Below are 20588 nucleotides of genomic sequence, written 5' to 3'. Positions count from 1 at the left end.
AGCATTTTCCCTATATCCTGCCAATGAACTGATGTGTGCCACCAGATTTACCTGCAACTGAGCCTATGTGATAGTTCCATTTCACACCCCCATAAACTGTTACACCTAGATATATGCAGTTTACAGATACCCACTGTGACTTACTGGTGACTCACAAGAAACTAAGCTTTTGCATTTTGTGAAATCCACAATTTTATATTCCTGGCCATTAAAAACTAAAACAAGATAACTCCATATCTCCAAAACTATTTTCAGCTGTCCTTGAGAAAACAATGTCTAAATTGGTTTGGAAAACAAAGGGACTAAAAATCCTAGGAAAGAAATTAAATAATCTGATGTTCGCTGATGATGATGTTCTACTTGCAAATAATACAGAAGAAGTTCAAATACTGGGTAGTGAATCTGCATTAGTCTGCTCTGAAGTTGGCCTAAAAATGAACTATGATAAAACCATGATCAGATGAATGAATGGACACTGGAGATATATTTGATGGAAGTACACAACTGCAAAGGATCACATAATATGTCTATCTGCACCAACTACTAAATACAAAAAGAGACCTAAAACCAGAAATATTCTGAAATATTAAATTACCTGGCAAGTTTATGGAAGAAACTCTTCAAAACAATCAGTTGAGCTGAAGAAAACAGCTTTTGATCAGTGTATACTGCTAGTAATAACTTACGGCTGTGAGACATGGACATTAAATGAAATCATTGTTAGAAAACTAATAGTAGTCCAAAGAGGAATGGAAAGATCATTGTTGGGCTACACAGAGAAATATAGAAAGAAAGCAGTTGATATCAGACAGACAATGAAGGTTAGTGACATGATGCAAAGAGTGAATAACCTGAAATGGCAAAGGACTGGATACGTTGTTCAAAGAAAAGATGACAGGTGGTCAAAACAACTATTCAATTGGTGTCCAATTTTTATTTTTTTAAAAATTAAAAACACCAAGGGAAAAACAGATAGGATGGAGACTTAAGAAAGAAAGACAGACTGAATTCATAACAGGAAGCTCAAGATCAGCAGAAACAGAAGAACCTACAGGGACTCAAAGAGGCCACATCACCACGTGATTGAACTGGCTGATGGTGGTGATGACTGATTGTTAGGCTCCATGGCTGTGGATTAACCTGCTTTGAGAAAAACAGTTACCAACCACTTTTTATGTATTTTTTGTACCAATACACATTTCGGGCTTTCACTGTTCTTCAATTTGAGTCATACATTTATTACATTGTTAAAAATATCGACTGCAGTTTGGATGCTGCAGGTGCCCTGTGCAAAATAACAACTTTCTTTATCTACTACACTTGTCAAGTTGTACATTTACACACAGTTGACTGACCAGAATGCATTTTCCATTGCATTTTCATTTGTTTATTGTCAACTAAACCAAATTGACAGGTTAAGTTTACCATGGATTTCTGTAATGTGTGCTGGTACAGAAGAGTCAAGGTCTATTTTGTGTTATGTTTTTAACCATGTCACTTTTACATGAGTGGTACTGTAATACATTTATGAGCAGGTCCTGAGGAGAGGAAGTGGATTACCAAATTAAAAATATAGGGTGCTATTTAAAAGGAGATGTACTGCTTTTCATACCTCTGTCATGACGAAAATTACAAGAAAGGCAACCACACTGATTAATATGAAGATGGTATCTGTTCTTTTAGACAAAAAAGTTATTTGGGGTGGTCTAGATAAGTGGAACACAAGTCATTCAATAACAAACATCCCAAAATAATTCACTCAACCTTTGAAAAATCTAGCGAAACATATCACTAAACATACTGGCCTACTTCAGTCCCTCTTGCTGATGTTTGCTGCAACAAATGACAGTCAATGTGTTGATTCAGACTGAATCAGAGCTCGCTCAGAATACATTTAAAAACAGAAAAAGAATGTTCTACACTGAGAGACGATGTTTGTTGTCACTTCCTCCTCAATAGGGTCTTCACTGATCTTTACTTGAGCTTTTGTTTTCCAATACATTCTAAGTGAATACACCATTTCTGTCAACATGATACATTGTGCTCCCTACCCAAAAATTTCCCCCTCCAATTTTCTCTCCTGGCTAGAATCAGGAAGGTGCAGTTGTGTATGACATCTTGCATCTCTGTTGTCTTTCTTACAGTTGAAAAATCATCTAGGATCTGAAAATCTGTATGTTGCTGTTGTTGTTGTGGTCTTCAGTCTGGAGACTGGTTTGATGCAGCTCTCCATGCTACTCAATCCTGTGCAAGCTTCTTCATCTCCCAGTACCTACTGCAGCCTATGTCCTTCTGAATCTGCTTAGTTTATTCATATCTTGGTCTCTACAATTCTTACTCTCCACGCTGCCCTGCAATACTAAATTGGTGATCCCTCGATGTCTCAGAACATGTCCTACCAACCGAACCCTTCTTCTTGTCAAGTTGTGCCACAAACTCCTCTTCTTCCCAATTCTATTCAATACCTCCTCATTAGTTATGTGATCTACCCATCTAATCTTCAGCATTCTTCTGTAGCACCATATTTTGAAAGCTTCTATTCTCTTCTTGTCCAAACTATTTATCGTCCACGTTTCGCTTCCACACATGGCTACACTCCATACAAATACTTTCAGAAATGGCTTCCTGACATTTAAATCTATACTCGATGTTAACAAATTTCTCTTCTTCAGAAACGCTTTCCTTGCCATTGTCAGTCTACATTTTATATCCTCTCTACTTCAACCATCATCAGTTATTTAGCTCCCCAAATAGCAAAACTCCTTTACTACTTTAATTGTCTCATTTTCTAATTTAATTCCCTCAGCATCAACTGACTTAATTCGACTACATTCCATTATCCTCGTTTTGCTTTTGTTGATGTTTATCTTATATCCTCCTTTCAAGACACTGTCAATTCCGTTCAACTGCTCTTCCAAGTCCTTTGCTGGCTCTGACAGAATTACAATGTCATTGGCGAACCTCAAAGTTTTCATTTCTTCTCCATGGATTTTAATACCTACTCCGAACTTTTCTTTTGTTTCCTTTATTGCTTGCTCAATATACAGACTGAAAAACATTGGGGATAGACTACAACCCTGTCTCACTCCCTTCCCAACCACTGCTTCCCTTTCGTGTCCCTTGACTCTTATAACTGCCATCTGCTTTCTGTACAAATTGTAAATAGTCTTTCGCTCTCTGTATTTTACCCCTGCCACCTTCAGAATTTGAAAGAGAGTATTCCAATCAACATTGTCAAAAGCTTTCTCTAAGTCTACAAATGCTAGAAAAATAGGTTTGCCTTTCCTTAATCTTTCTTCTAAGATAAGTCGTAGGGTCAGTATTACCTCACGTGTTGCAACATTTCTACGGAATCCAAACTGATCTTCGCCGAGGTCGGCTTCTATCAGTTTTTCCATTCGTCTGTAAAGAATTCGCATTAGTATTTTGCAGCCGTGACTTATTAAATTGATAGTTCGGTAATTTTTACATCTGTCAACACCTGCTTTCTTTGGGATTGGGATTATTATATTCTTCTTGAAGTCTGAGGGTATTTCGCCTGTCTCATACATCTTGCTCACCAGATGGTAGAGTTTTGTCAGGACTGGCTCCCCCAAGGCTGTCAGTAGTTCTAATGGAATGTTGTCTACTCCGGGGGCCTTGTTTCGACTCAGGTCTTTCAGTGCTCTGTCAAACTCTTCACGCAATATCATATCTCCCATTTCATCTTCATCTACATCTTCTTCCATTTCCATAATATTGTCCTTAAGTACATCACCCTTGTTTAGACCCTCTACATACTCCTTCCACCTTTCTGCTTTCCCTTCTTTGCTTAGAACTGGGTTTCCATCTGAGCTCTTGATATTCATGCAAGTGGTTCTCCTTTCTCCAAAGGTCTCTTTAATTTTCCTGTAAGCAGTATCTATCTTACCCCTAGTGAGATAAACCTCTACATCCTTACATTTGTCCTCTAGCCATCCCTGCTTAGCCATTTTGCACTCCCTGCCGATCTCGTTTTTGAGACGTTTGTATCCATTTTTGCCTGCTTCGTTTACTGCATTTTTATATTTTCTCCTTTCATCAATTAAATACACATCTGTATACAGTCTGAAAATTATTACAGATGAGACAACCAAGTATACCATCTAGTGATGATGGGGAAGATGGTACAGGCTATCCTGTAATTTTAATGTACTTCTGTTTTCTAGCAGGGGCATTTTTTGAGAATTTTTAAATAGAATATACAAATTTGTTAGCATAATTCTTAACTTAATACCACACAAACTCCATAAAAAGTGTGGAAGATGAAGGTCACACATTTTAACCTACAGAATACAGTATTGAGAATAGAAATTGCAATCTACCTATAAGAAGCTCAATTTGTAATCGCTATACATGACCATGTTTTATACTCCATCAAGTCAAAATACAAAACATGCACGGCTGAAACACTGCATCACAGTGGCAGTGTCTGCTTTCTCAAAAAAAGCAAGTTAATAACAGTGCTTGGCTTCACTCGTTCTTTATTCAGGTGTCCCATTAAAATATTCAATACTCATACAGTTTTATAGAGCTATTACTTGTCTGATTTGTGGTACTTTTTTTTCCTTCAATATAGAGGCTGAAGGCAGAACTCATTTAGAACACTCTAACTGGCAATAGACTTTTACTTCTTCAGCTATGATGTCATAAAAGGATGGTTGCTCTTGGAGAGGGGAATGCAGTACAGGCCACTGTCTCACTGTACCGTATCCATGATGTAATTCCTTATTCTTGGTGTGGTTTGTGCTTTTTACATGTAGCAGAACACGATTTTGTTGCTGTTTTTCATCAACTGGGACTGAGGGATTAAAGGTGCTGCACCTTATTACAAATTCGTTCCCTGGATTTTGTCACTGCTTACTAGTTACATTGTCACACTTTCTCCCAGTGCTCACTTTGAATACACTACAAACAATCACTTCAGCGAGCACTGTTAGAAATGATATGCTAAGTAATCTGCTTGTCAGGAATTTTTGTACTTTCCAAGATTTATTCACATAAACAACAGAAATGGGCATACCTTGCAGTTTCATTGATTTTAGACATTACTACATTAAGTTCCTTTCTTGACTCTGCGCATATTTCTACAGAAAGTATTACAGTAACTTCTCTAATTCTTCTACATCAATGTAATCAATTGGAAAGCAACTCAATTGATAAGTGAGCACTTTACAATAAGTGCAAATGAAGCACACAAGTCTGTCAATGAAATGTTGCTGATATTTGCAGTTCATTGGTGACAGTTAAAAGAATTTATTTCCACTGTTGTTGTTGTTGTCTTCAGTCCTGAGACTGGTTTGATGCAGCTCTCCATGCTACTCTATCCTGTGCAAGCTGCTTCATCTCCCAGTACCTACTACAACCTACATCCTTCTGAATCTGCTAAGTGTACTCATCTCTCGGTCTCCCTCTACGATTTTTACCCTCCACACTGCCCTCCAATGCTAAATTTGTAATCCCTTGATGCCTCAAAACATGTCCTACCACCCGATCCCTTCTTCTAGTCAAGTTGTGCCACAAACTTCTCTTCTCCCCAATCCTATTCAATACCTCCTCATTAGTTACGTGATCTATCCACCTTATCTTCAGTATTCTTCTGTAGCACCACATTTCGAAAGCTTCTATTCTCTTCTTGTCCAAACTAGTTATCGTCCATGTTTCACTTCCATACATCGCTACACTCCAAACAAATATTTTCAGAAATGATTTCCTGACACTTAAATCTATATTCGATGTTAACAAATTTCTCTTCTTCAGAAACGCTTTCCTTGCCATTGCCAGTCTACATTTTATATCCTCTCTACTTCGACCATCATCAGTTATTTTACTTCCTAAATAGCAAAACTCCTTTACTACTTTAAGTGTCTCATTTCCTAATCTAATTCCCTTAGCATCACCCGATTTAATTTGACTACATTCTATTATCCTCTTTTTGCTTTTGTTGATGTTCATCTTATATCCTCCTTTCAAGACACTGTCCATTCCGTTCAACTGCTCTTCCAAGTCCTTTGCCGTCTCTGACAGAATTACAATGTCATCGGCGAACCTCAAAGTTTTTACTTCGTCTCCATGAATTTTAATACCTACTCCGAATTTTTCTTTTGTTTCCTTTACTGCTTGCTCAATATACAGATTGAATAACATCGGGGAGAGGCTACAACCCTGTCTCACTCCTTTCCCAACCACTGCTTCCCTTTCATGGCCCTCGACTCTTATGACTGCCATCTGGTTTCTGTACAAATTGTAAATAGCCTTTCGCTCCCTGTATTTTACCCCTGCCACCTTTAGAATTTGAAAAAGAGTATTCCAGTCACCATTGTCAAAAGCTTTCTCTAAGTCTACAAATGCTAGAAACGTAGGTTTGCCTTTTCTTAATCTTTCTTCTAAGATAAGTCGTAAGGTCAGTATTGCCTCACGTGTTCCAACATTTCGACGGAATCCAAACTGATCCTCCCCGAGGTCCGCATCGACCAGTTTTTCCATTCGTCTGTAAAGAATTCGCGTTAGTATTTTGCAGCTGTGACTTATTAAACTGATAGTTCGGTAATTTTCACATCTGTCAGCACCTGCTTTCTTTGGGATTGGAATTATTATATTCTTCTTGAAGTCTGAGGGTATTTCGCCGGTCTCATACATCTTGCTCACCAGCTGGTAGAGTTTTGTCATGACTGGCTCTCCCAAGGCCGTCAGTAGTTCTAATGGAATGTTGTCTACTCTGGGGGCCTTGTTTCGACTCAGGTCTTTCAGTGCTCTGTCAAACTCTTTACGCAGTATCGTATCTCCCATTTCGTCTTCATCTACATCCTCTTCCATTTCCATAATATTGTCCTCAAGTACATCACCCTTGTATAAACCTTCTATATACTCCTTCCACCTTTCTGCCTTCCTTTCTTTGCTTAGAACTGGGTTGCCATCTGAGCTCTTGATATTCATACACGTGGTTCTCTTCTCTCCAAAGGTCTCTTTAATTTTCCTATAGGCAGTATCTATCTTCCCCTGTGAGATAAGCTTCTAGATCCTTACATTTGTCCTCTAGCCATCCCTGTTTAGCCATTTTGCACTTCCTGTCGATCTCATTTTTGAGACGTTTATATTCCTTTTTGCCTGCATCATTTACTGCATTTTTATATTTTCTCCTTTCATCAATTAAATTCAATATTTCTTCTGTTACCCAAGGATTTCTAGCAGCCCTCGTCATTTTACCTACTTTATCCTCTGCTGCCTTCACTACTTCATCCCTCAGAGCTACCCATTCTTCTTCTACTGTATTTCTTTCCCCTATTCCTGTCAATTGTTCCCTTATGCTCTCCCTGAAACTCTGTACAACCTCTGGTTCTTTCAGTTTATCCAGGTCCCATCTCCTTAATTTCCCACATTCTTGCAGTTTCTTCAGTTTTAATCTACAGGTCATAACCAATAGATTGTGGTCAGAGTCCACATCTGCCCCTGGAAATGTCTTACAACTTAAAACCTGGTTCCTAAATCTCTGTCTTACCATTATATAATCTATCTGATACCTTTTAGTATCTCCGGGGTTCTTCCACGTATACAACCTTCTTTCATGATTCTTAAACCAAGTGTTACCTATGATTAAGTTGTGCTCTGTGCAAAATTCTACTAGGCGGCTTCCTCTTTCATTTCTTAGCCCCAATCCATATTCACCTACAATGTTTCCTTCTCTCCCTTTTCCTACACTCGAATTCCAGTCACCCATTACTATTAAATTTTCGTCTCCCTTCACTATCTGAATAATTTCTTTTATTTCATCGTACATTTCTTCAATTTCTTCGTCATCTGCAGAGCTAGTTGGCATATAAACTTGTACTACTGTAGTAGGCATGGGCTTTGTGTCTATCTTGGCCACAATAATGCGTTCACTATGCTCTTTGTAGTAGCTTACCCACACTCCTATTTTTTTATTCATTATTAAACCTACTCCTGCATTACCCCTATTTGATTTTGTGTTTATAACCCTGTAGTCACCTGACCAGAAGTCTTGCTCCTCCTGCCACCGAACTTCACTAATTCCCACTATATCTAACTTTAACCTATCCATTTCCCTTTTTAAATTTTCTAACCTACCTGCCCGATTAAGGGATCTGACATTCTACGCTCCGATCCGTAGAACGCCAGTTTTCTTTCTCCTGATAACGACATCCTCCTGAGTAGTCCCCGCCCGGAGATCCGAATGGGGGACTATTTTACCTCCGGAATATTTTACCCAAGAGGATGCCATCATCATTTAATCATACAGTAAAGCTGCATGTCCTCGGGAAAAATTACGGCTGTAGTTTCCCTTGCTTTCAGCCGTTCGCAGTACCAGCACAGCAAGGCCGTTTTGGTTAATGTTGCAAGGCCAGATCAGTCAATCATCCAGACTGTTGCCCCTGCAACTACTGAAAAGGCTGCTGCCCCTCTTCAGGAACCACACGTTTGTCTGGCCTCTCAACAGATACCCCTCCGTTGTGGTTGCACCTACGGTAAGGCCATCTGTATCGCTGAGGCACGCAAGCCTCCCCACCAACGGCAAGGTCAATGTTCCACTAGATAACATAAATTTTCAGAATAACTATTCTATACAACAGCCCACAGGAATCAAGTGGGACATATCTGTCTCTCTTATTATTTATTAATTGTCAAAATGCTTGGCAAAAATGGCAGTAGATGTCTTCCCTGATAAACTCCATCAGGCCAAAACCTGTACATTAAGCAGAGGGTCTCACAATAGCATAAGCAAAATCTGTCATGAAAGAGTTCGAAGTGTGGAAAATAAAGAAAAAAAATTTAAAAAAATGCACTGATACTGAAAATAGTCGCAAAAACTATTGACATTGAAAATACACATGACAAAATCACAGTTAAGAGTGTTTATTTCATGTTTTATTTGCATGATAAATCATTTTAAATATTCAAACAGCAGACAAAAATTTAAGATTCAGCACCTAAAAATCCTAGTTCTAGTAATAACTCAAGTCTTGGAGGAATACATGATAAACTACTTTTATGCAAAACGAAAATTAAAATGAACTATACTTATGTCTAACTTTCCTTTCATGCAGAGCTAGGCTGTCTCTACCACCATACTTTTTAATATTTACAACAAATCAAAAGTGGCTAAATTTGCCCACTGTAACACAGCAACTTGATTTGACATGGACTCAACAAGCCATAGGAAGACCCCTTTAGAAATAGTGAGCCATTCCACCTCTATAACTGTTTACTATTACGAAAGTGTTGCTGCTGCAGAATTTATACACGAACTGACCTCTCAATTATGTCCCATAAATGTTTAACGACATTCATGTTGGGCAATCTGGATGGCCAAATCATTCGCTCAAACTGTCCAGAAATTTCTTCAAACCAATCGCGACCCAATGACATGGCGCATCATTGTCCATAAAAATTCCATTGTTGTTTGTGAACATGACGTTCATGAATGGCTGTAGAGATCCCAGTTCATTCCATACAAACACAGGCCCCATCATTATGGAGCCACCACCAACTTGCACAGTGCCTTGTTGAAAACTTGGATCCATGGCCTCATTGGGTCTGTGACAAACCTGATTCCTATCATCAGCTCTTACCAACTTACATCGGGACTAATCTGACCAGGCTACAGTTTTAAAGTCGTCCAGGGTCTAACCCATATAGTCACGAGCTCAGGAGAGGCGCCGCAGGTGATGTCGTGATGTTAGCAAAGGCATTCGCGTCAATGGTCTGCTGCTATAGCCCATTAATGCCAAATTTCGCTCGACTGTCCTAATGAATATGTTCATTGTATGACCCACATGGATTCCTGCAGTTCTGTCACATAGTGTTGCTTGTCTATTGGCACTGACAACTCTACGCAGGCACTGCTGCTATCTGTCATTAAGGGAAGTAGTGAGGGCCATCGGCCACAGCCTTGTCCATGATGAGAGGTAATGCCTGAAATTTGGTATTCTCAGCATACTGTTGACACTGCGGATCTTGAAATATTGAATTCCCTAACAATTTCTGAAATGGAATGTCCCAAGCATCTGGTTACAAATACCATTATGCATTTGAAGTCTGTTAATACCCATTGCAGGGCTATAATCACATCGGAAACCTTTTTACATGAATCAGCTGGGAACAAATGACAACTCTGTCGATGTACTGTCCCTTTAAACCTTGTGTACGCGATACTAGCACCATCCTTATGCACGACTTTTGGCACCTCAGTGCAAATGAGACATCTCACACTCTTCCATGAATAGTAATCAAACATGTAGAGGAAGTAAAATGAAATAAATAAGAGCTAACAACTTAGATACAAATTCTAATGTATTATTAATGAGCTGTGTGAGGAAGTTAAGAGTTCCACTGATGTTCAAGTCACCAGAAGCAGAGCATAGTCTTGGACTGGACAAGGATGGACATCAAATTCAACCAGTCTTTTTCAAAAGAATCATTCCAGCATTCACCTTAAGTAGTTTATGAAAATCATGGCAAAGCTGAATGTGGATGGTCAGCTGGGGATTTGAAACACATTATTCCCAACTGAGGGCTGTAACTACTATGCCATCCAATACAGTAAGTCATCAGTAATTAACAGATTAAAGACCCAAACTATAAAAAGGAAAGTTAAGGACTGAATTACAGAAATGTATGCAGAAAGAAATAGATATTACAAGAGGATGAGCACTTTGTTCCCATGACTACAGCCAACTCCCTGTCACACAGCCTGATATGGTAAATAAAACTGAGTTCTAGCTATTTTTTTAAAAAAATCTGTGAACAGTTTTTGATAGTAATTCATTGATTGAATCTGTGCTACCCTCTTGTTGCTTTATTGCAATGCAAGATACCAGTATGTTTGGCGAAGTGAAGTGTATATTAGATAGATCAGCTATGGCTCATAGCACTTTTTTACACCTCATTATGAGGATACTATATTTTACCATTAATTCTCTACTGAGTTACATACAAACACGTTCACAATGATGTACTCTCAAAAGAAGTGATGCAGAATTGTGATGACAATATAAAATTAATTATGCTCAATATTACTTTCTTCTGGTCTCTGAAACAAATAGGCACACAACATCTATTTAACCAAAAAGTGAGCGTCATGAACAGTACCGTACACTGAAGGATCTAAAAAGAAAACCCAATCAAATGAGAGTGGTGATGGAGGTGGAGGTGCAGGTGGAGGTGGAGGAGGTGGTGGTAGTGGTAGTGATGGTGGTGGTGATGGTAAGGGGTGGGGGGAGGGTAGGTGCACCAAGCTGGGAAAAGTGATTCCTTCATGACACAAATTTTCTGTGAAGTCCTATTTCACTGTTACTCTGAATGTCTAACCTATTCCTATCTTCACCTGCCTTTTCTTCTCTTTTCCTGAAGTTCAAGATTGTCTTATACTTTTGCTGGGGTGCTGTCTTTGTGACATGCATTTTTTTATATGCCTATTTTATCACACTTCAAAAATTATGTGAATTTTTATTTTTCAACACTGTAAAAAATATATTTAATTTTTTGGAAATGTTTTGTACTTCATTATTTTTTTATTAAAAAAATCTTATCACTGGGCAAAATCACAATGAAATGTAAAGACAGAATATTCTTCTGTTTACCTGTGGCAACAAAGAAGCAAAAGCCGATGTAAAAGGTATAGCTTTCGAGACCAGATATTCATTCGGGAAATGAGAGAGAAGAGGGTTACATAGGAGCAAAAATCTTTTCATATTAACAGGAAAATCATAGATGATGTTGAGTAAATGAAAATAGGTCAGAAACAGGTGGAAACCCACAGTGAAATATTTACAACTGGTGAAATTGGAACACAGGTCAGAAACAGTGGAAATCAACAATTAAATGTTAACAACTGATGAGATTGGAAAACATTAGTAGTTACAAGTGTTGTGTGTTAGAGATAAAACTTAAAAATTCAGAAATAAAAGAGGTGCAGAATGGAATTATAAGCATATAAAAAGAAGATTACTGACAGAGAAAAGGGAAAGCAGAAGCATACAGTGGAAAACAATCCAAATGAACAAAACCACAAGAAGGTAAGCTATACAATATAAGAGAGAGGGAAACAAGAAAATATACACCTGTGAAGAATGAAAGGAAGGCAGCAGAACAAGGAAAAGGGACAGAGGGAACAGGGAGAGAAAAGCAGAAAGAAGGATAAAGGCAATCACATGTCACACAGGAAGCAGAAACCAACCATTTGTGGTAGAGTAATTGCCTTATAAAATATTCTACTGCCTGGTAGAAAGCTTTTCCATCTATAATTGATAGTGTGCTGCTTTTGTAGATTAATTTCTCCTATATTCCTTTTTAATTAAGACAGTGTTTCACTGTATCCTTGTAAAGAAATTTATAATGCTGTATTTAAATTATCACAGTTTCTACGCAACAGAAATACATAAGCTGGATTCACAATGCAACAGTGAAATATAATGAACACAGTTTTCAACTTCTGTAGTCCTGTCTTCCTAAGTTGTGTGTAATATTACGGTATATTGATCATTTTTATTTATGAAGAACAACAAAATAATTGTGAAATAAACATAGGACTGACATGAGGACTAGTAAAAGAAGAAATAAAAGGCATCATAAAACAAACACAGCAGACACACAATAAGAACAACCAAACAGAAGCAGCCACTATGAAAAGGTTAAAACAAAAGTTAACAAACAATAACATATTAATAACAAGAGCAGACAAGGGAAATGTAACAGTACTCATGGATAAAGAGCAATACATCACAAAAACCAAGGAATACATAAACACCAATGCCATACAAAAACTGAAGTCAGATCCAACTACACGATTCCAGGCAAATGTGAAAAGAGCACTGAAAAACATTGAACACACACTCACAGACAAACAGAAATACTACATAATGCAGAAAAACCCACAAGCACCAACACTCCACCATCAACCAAAAGTACATAAAGACAGAATGCCAATGAGAGCTGTTATCAACTTCAAGAAAGCCCCCAAACATACCACATAGCCAAACACCTCCAAAAGTTAGTTACAAAACACTAAAAATTAGAAAACAACAGAACAGTGACAAACACAGGAAACCTAATAGAAAACATACAGGTACCACACACAGCTTCAATGGTTTCATTTGACATAGAAAATATGTATACCTCCGTCCCTATCACAGAAACAATAAAAAACATAGAACAAAATCTCTCATCCCACAGCAACCTCACCACAGATGCAATAAAAGAAATAACAAATATGCTCAGACTGACAACTGAACAAAACTACTTTCAGTCTGAGAAAGAATATTATCTACAAAGTGATTGACTGCCCATGAGATTCCCAATATTAGGTACACTAGCAAACATTTCCATCAGTCATCTAGAAAATCAGTTTCAAAATCATATATTGGTACAGATATGTGGATGACATTATTTGTCTGCTAGATGAGCCAAGTGAAAAAATAGATAAACTCCATTCGGAAATCAACAAAGCTCATCAGAACATAAAAATTCAAACTTGAAAAAGAAAATCAAATAAATTTTCTTGACATTACAATAAAAAAAAAAAGAAAATGGCAAACATACATTTAATATCTTTAGAAAACCAACAGCCACAGACACCATAATACATTCCACATCTAACCATCCCCACAGACAGAAACTGACAGCACTAAGACATATGTTACATACATTAAACAGAATCCCACTCAACAAGAGAAACTATGAAAAAGAAATGAGTACAATCATATAAATAGCTAGGAAAAATGCGTACGACACACATGTAATACACAGGCTCAATCAAAAAATAAAAACACTAATACAAAACAAAACACAACATTTCCAGAATACAAGGGAACTCACAAGCTGAAAACTTACAAACACACTCAACCAACACCACACAGAAAAGAACCAGATGGTTCACCATTACCTACACACATAAACTAACACACAGAGTTGCAAACATCCTAAAGTGACAGGGCTTCCAAATAGCATGTAAGTCTGGGCAAACCCTCCAACCACACCTAAGCCAACCAGCTGCCAAGAGGGACAAATTTCAACAATCAGGCATATATAAGCTTGAATGTCAAAGTTGTGATGCAGTATACATAGGCATGACATTCCATAATTTTAAAATACGATACAAAAAACATATCAGATGTTGGAAGCATGAAACAAACCATTCCACATTTGCAGAACATTTAAAACACTATGACCACCATCCTAAAAACATGGAACAACAAATGAAAATAATGAGAATAAGCAAACATGACAAACATCTTATACAAACGCAAGAAAACTTCCACATTCAGAGAGCGATCACTGAAAACAAACATGTGATGAATGAACAAACACACACCAGCAAAAGCTCCCTACTACATTTAAAAAAGAAAAGGGAGAAGAAGAAAGAAAGAAAGAAACCAATTGTTTCTCTCGCACAACCAGAAAAAAAAGCTATTCGCCTTTGCCTCCCAGACACACACACACACACACACACACACACACACACACACACACACACACACACACAAATGCACACACTAACAGACCACAGACACAGTTTGGCAATAACATTTGATCTTTGGCAAAAACATCTGACAGTTGGCAACAGAAACCAAAACACTGCATCGAAACAGGTGTTCAGTTCGTAGCACTGTGAAATGTGGGGAAAAAACCACAAATTGGCATTTATAAGAAGAAGAACAACACCAAAAATGCAACAGGAGCATAATATGTAGGAAATTGGCCACGCAATCTGTAAGTACAGTTCAAAACATTACTACTTAATAGGAAATACCAACCACCAGAACTGTTTATAACCTATAGGTACAGTGACTAAAATGTAAATTAAATAGCAGACATATGTACATATTCCAGGCCACTGATGATGCCTTGCAGAAAATAAAGGCAAAATGCGTATGGCACTAAAATTGTGTTTTATTCAGTTGCTGTCCATAAGTAAAAATAATCAATATATCATAATAATGAACACAACTGTAACAACACTGCAGAAGCTTATCAAATTACAAGAAGCTCCAGGTAGTGGGCAACCTACCATACCATAGCCCATAAAATGACTAGCAGAACAATTAAAATAGCATCTTTATCAGTTCAATCTTCATATGACAAAAAACGTCTACAATCTTAAAATAACTATGTAGTGTCGATATTACATAGTTTAATAGCTAAATCAGCAATATCAAATAAACTGCTACTTATCATATACAGGAGTACATAGCGTGCGTTTGCATGTGCACACGCGCACGCGCACACACACACACACACACACACACACACACACACACACACACACACAAAGGGACACTGTCGTCTCTGGGTGTAAAGGCCCAACTCTGACTGCAGTGAGCAGCAATCTCTGCTGTGGTGGATAGCAGAGTAAAGAACATGCAGAGGGTAGGGAGAGACAGGAATAACTAGGTACAAATGGGGAGGAAGATACTGCAATGCTGCCTGTGGAGTATGTAGAGACATAGAGAGTATGGATAGTGGGCTGCTAGGTGCAGCTGCGCGGGTGAAAGGAGAGGAGCAGAGAATAGGAAACAACTATGTAGGTGTGCTGGGGAGGATAGATGGCTTGTGCGAGGCTGGACTTGAAATAAGGAACACAATTATTCCATCCTGGATTTTCCATTATTTACTAGCCAAATCTGAGCAAGTGGCTTGCAGTGCTAATGTATGTGATAGCAAAAACAATATGCTGTCTGACATATGTACAGAAAGTCATGTTTCATGTGTACTAAGATCACACTATTTAGTTACAGATAACCAAGAAGTCCTTCATCTAAAGTGATAAAATATCTGTTTTGTTTGGCATAGGGAAATGTAAAACTGTGGTATATTTTTAAATGGAACATCAGGCATAATGTTATGAAAATTAGATAAAATTAGATTCCGTAAATGATATACATGCAATGGTGTTATTCTGAACCAAGCAAAACCCATCTGTCAATGGATTACAAATCAAATCTCGGTTTGAAAATACTTGTGTTAAGAAATGAGATTAGAGGCACATATAAAGTGAAGCATTTAAGTAATATTAAAGCCATGCAACTTCAAGTGATCCTAATATAACTTCTAACTTTTGTCACAATTTTCTTATGTTTTAATGTTCTGTTTGATGACACTGAGGCTGAACAGTAATCCATATTTCTCAGGCACCAATGAAAACTTCGGCTGTTAATATATATCACTCTAATAATTAGGGTAACTTGTAATATTAGTAAACATAAATTTGAAGATCGAATACTTAACTGACACTGAGCTATTAGACTGTCTCTTGTTAAACAAGGGCTTACAATATGGCGCTGTTCCTCACCTAACTCAACAGTCAATTAGCAAATGTTGCTCCTGAAATTGAAAGTACTTGTGAATAATCTGAGCTTTCCACATGGAGAAAGACTGAGACAGCGATTGAAGCTAACAGAGCACTTCACCTGGGTACACACTACATGCGTGGACACTACAGTAACAGCCATACTATAATGGTCTCAAAATCACCCCTTGGTGCTATATTACTCGTTATTTTCATGTTATGTTACATAGGCCAGCAAAGTTAAACCTTAGCCATGATGCACATGATCAAGAACTCAGTACTATTATCCAAGTTGACTAGGACAATAAATATAAAGTAAGAAAGTTATGTAGATTTTTGCATTCCATTCTTTCAGCAATAACTGCACAAAAACCATCTGCGCCTCAACAAAAACAAAAAGAGTGAAATGTTCCATTCATGAACTACAGAACATGACACTATTGCAAAGAATGTTGGGTTTATGTCTCCAACGAGGCTGGCAATGAAGGACTAACAGAGTAGGCATTTACAAGTTGAAAGTCTCACCAAGACTGTTATATTGATTGGATGGCATGATTTCAACACGTATTTCAGGAGACCCACTTATGTTAATAATTTGAGTGTTATGATGCCGTCTTAGAGAAAATAATTACATACTGCAGTCTACTGAAGGAAGTATGGAAAGTTTACATTCAGCACTGAAGGGCACCAGATTTGATGTCCTCGAAGAAACTGAGATCCTGCCACACCACAAAAAATAAGATGATCAAGTTATAAGAGGAAAAAAAGTGGCTTCAGCAGATGTTGTTTCATGATATATTTTGTTCCTTATCTGTCTCATTTCAAATTGTATAATATTTTTACTTAGAAACTGTTTAAACACTTACACAATTTATATTGTTTTAAGAATGTGGTGCCCTACAAGTGATAAATATTTGAAGAAGTAATTCACTGCAAGAGCTGGTGACAAAAATTTCTTTTTTATACCACCAGTTTCAGTCCACAGACCATCATTAGGTACAATGATATTTACAACAACATAAAAGGCAATATAAAATTAATGGTGCCAAATAATATAAAAACTACTGGCTGTACACAAAAAAAAATTATCAGCAATACTTTTTCAATTTAATGTTGTGTTGGGTGCTGTGTGCTGTGATCAGCAGTACTTGTGGTGTCACTGATGTGGCTCTGTTCTGTTTCATTTGGGTTTGTTAACAAAACTGCAGTAACTGATCAATGTTTTGTAGTACAATGCAGCGGCTGTTGATCACTATGTTACAAGTGTAACTTTCCACTACGCCATATTTATAGTTGTTCCTTTTAATTATAATAAATGTGACTTTTCCCTTTCTTTATCATTTCTTTTTTGATCTTTTATTATTTTGACTGTTACGTACTATTGTTTTCAAATACAGTGGAAACTCAATTACCTGGACCTGATTTATATGGATTAGCAATTATCCAGATTGTCAACTGCGAGGGAATATCTGTGTACTCTAGTCTGTGTGTGCACTGTCATGTTGCACTGGCACTACCCTCCTGCACCAAGCATGATCTCTGCCCTATGCGTTTCATTATTGTTTGAGTTAGACAGCACATGTTTCATTATTGTTTGAGTTCCAGTTGCCAGTAACCATGCCACTGCACCAAGTCACATCTGTACTTAAAAATGTCTAAGTGCAAGAGAGTGGTGTTAGTGCTTAAAGAGAAAATAAAACAGCATTCATTCATTAAAAAGGAGAAACTAGTTGTAAGTTAGCTGTGAAGTATGGTGTAGGTATTTCTATGATAAATGATATTCAGAAGAGTAGCAATTCAGTTTTGAAGTACACTTGCAAACCTGATAGTGAAGACATATGATCCTCTGCTCTTTGAAAAGGCATTACAGTTAAAATAAGAAAATAGGTGACGATGAATCATTTGTGACATGTAACAGATGGTTGCAAAATTTAAATCTTGTGAGAGAATTCAAGAATTGGAAATACAAGGAGATAAAACATCAGTTGATGTAGATGCAACAAATTCTTTTACATATGGTTTCAAAAAAGAAGTGGACGAACATGACTATGACTTGGACTTTGCTTACAATGCTTATGAAACCGGATTAAATTAGAAATCATTACCGTCACAATCTTTAGAGTTCAACTCCACGATATAAAAATAGTAAAGAATGATTAATGATATTTGTTTGCACAAACGCTACTGGGATCTTCATGGACTGCCTTTACTTCTCATTGGTAGATCCTAAAGCCCCAGATTCTTCAAAAATATCAGGATATCTTAATTTATAAAAACCAAAAATGCAACTGAATGTACACCAAAATATTCATTGACTGGTATCAAAACATTTTCATCCCTAAAGAAAATAAAATTCAAAACAAACTAGGTAAACAAGAATAAGTCCCACTTTTACTGGCTGAACTGTTAGAGAGAGCAAACGGGATGTTAACAATACAATTTTTGCATTCTAATGTGAAATCTTTGGCCACAACCAATGAATCAAAGTGTTATTGAAACATAAAACAACTATTACATAGATCGTCATCTGTTGAAGATAATATAGAAGTAGTTTTGTCATTTTTCAAGCAAACAAATTTAAAGGAGTGTTGTTACATGTCTGTAGATGCATGGGAATTGATTGAAAGAAAGACTCTGAATGAAGCCTGGAACAGAATACTAAAATGGGAGCACGAAATTCAAAAACCGATCTGGGTGATTCTGTTTTGGAACATAGAAATGAGCTAGGAATATGATGGTGATTATATGAAAGAGTGGCTCATTTGTAACAGTAATTATCAAGGTTTTCAGACCATGATGGGTGTCAAAATTGTTGAAAACATACTGTAGAGAACTGAACAGCAGGAAATGCAAGAAGAAAAATGCAGAAGAAAATGTAGGCACAGAAAATTATGCAGGACCATCCCATGCAAAGGCCTAGAAATGGCTTTCAAATGGTTCAAAAAACAGACAGGCTGTGATACCGTGGGTCTACTACCACCAAAACGAATTTATGATATAGCAGCAATGAAAAGAAAAACTGTTCACTTCAAATGACAACCACAAATTATTTAGAATAAAACTTAACTACAGTGACTGTCCTATGTGATTTTTGTCAGCTATTTCATGAATATGTTTACAGTATTCTAGTAATTTGAAGAAAGTAGTTGTATACACACAAAAGTGTTTATTAGATTGATTTTTCTTGATTTTAATAAGTTTAATTTGTTTTTGTTGTTTTGATTAAACACCTAACATTATGTACTAACCTAGAAATATAATCAGAAGCCAACATAACTAAAAGATAACTATGTGCGGCTGACATCGGTTATCTTCCTAGTGTTAATAATACAAAAATTGCCTGTCTTCATACATGCAATTATCCAGATTTTTGACTACCCAAATGGCTTACGACAACAATTAGTCAGGTTAATTGAGTCTCTACTGTATATTGATTGAAATTCGCATACTGAATATTGCCGTATGTGCATATTCCTACATTCAATTTCAGCAGCTTTAACTGCTCGAGCAATGACCTTATTGGTAGAAATTTTTAGCTGTAGTGACTTTTTTTGTTTGTTTGTAATGACCAACCTTGATGTTATAAACACTTCTGCTACTACATCATTAATGGCTGTGGTAGAAATTTTAACTACAATGACTGATAATTACTGTGGATGTAATGCCAAACTCAATGTTACAAGCATTTCCTGCTACTACACCACAAATGGCAATGGTTCCTTGCTATCGTAATATGTTCGTGTTCCTTTTCTTCCACGTCTTTAAGTTTGATACTTATCGATCTATTTGTAACCCCAATTTTGCCAGGTATTGTTGCTTTTAACCATTTGGTTCAAATTTATGTACCATTTCGATTTGTATAATTTTTTTACGTTCAAATTCCAGCAACCTTGAAATGTTGCAGCTACCAACTTGTTAGTACAATTTGATTCCTTCATTAAAATTTTTCCTGATTTCATAAGCATTACTCTCACTACAATGGTGTGCATGGAAAAAGGTGGCTGTATGAAGCGCTCAGCACAGACGAAGACTAAAAATACTCTGTGGCGTCACCGGTGTACACTCTGCCTCTCTTCCACGATTCATGCTCCAGCTGCTCCCTACTTTGCGTGAACACTGCACTGGGCCACTGTTTCTGCCTCTGAGCCTGCCTAGTATTATATGCTCAGAAAACTCTTGCTGTCACTTCTTAATATGATATTTTTTGTATTTGTATTATGGCACACATAACTAAAGCTATTGTGGCTACGAGTGCTGTCACCATAAGTAC

At 37.2% G+C, this 20588-nt stretch overlaps 1 protein-coding gene across 3 annotated transcripts in view; it reads right to left on the bottom strand.

The window, feature by feature from the left end:
- The window catches only part of LOC126284737 (codanin-1), a 157654-nt gene that overhangs the window by 90017 nt on the left and 47049 nt on the right, over positions 1–20588 (bottom strand). The window lies entirely within an intron of this gene.

This window comes from Schistocerca gregaria, chromosome 8 (assembly GCF_023897955.1).
Source record: "Schistocerca gregaria isolate iqSchGreg1 chromosome 8, iqSchGreg1.2, whole genome shotgun sequence".
Lineage (NCBI taxonomy): Eukaryota > Metazoa > Arthropoda > Insecta > Orthoptera > Acrididae > Schistocerca > Schistocerca gregaria.
Note: the sequence above shows the minus strand (reverse complement) of the source record. Positions and strands in the feature narration are given on the sequence as shown.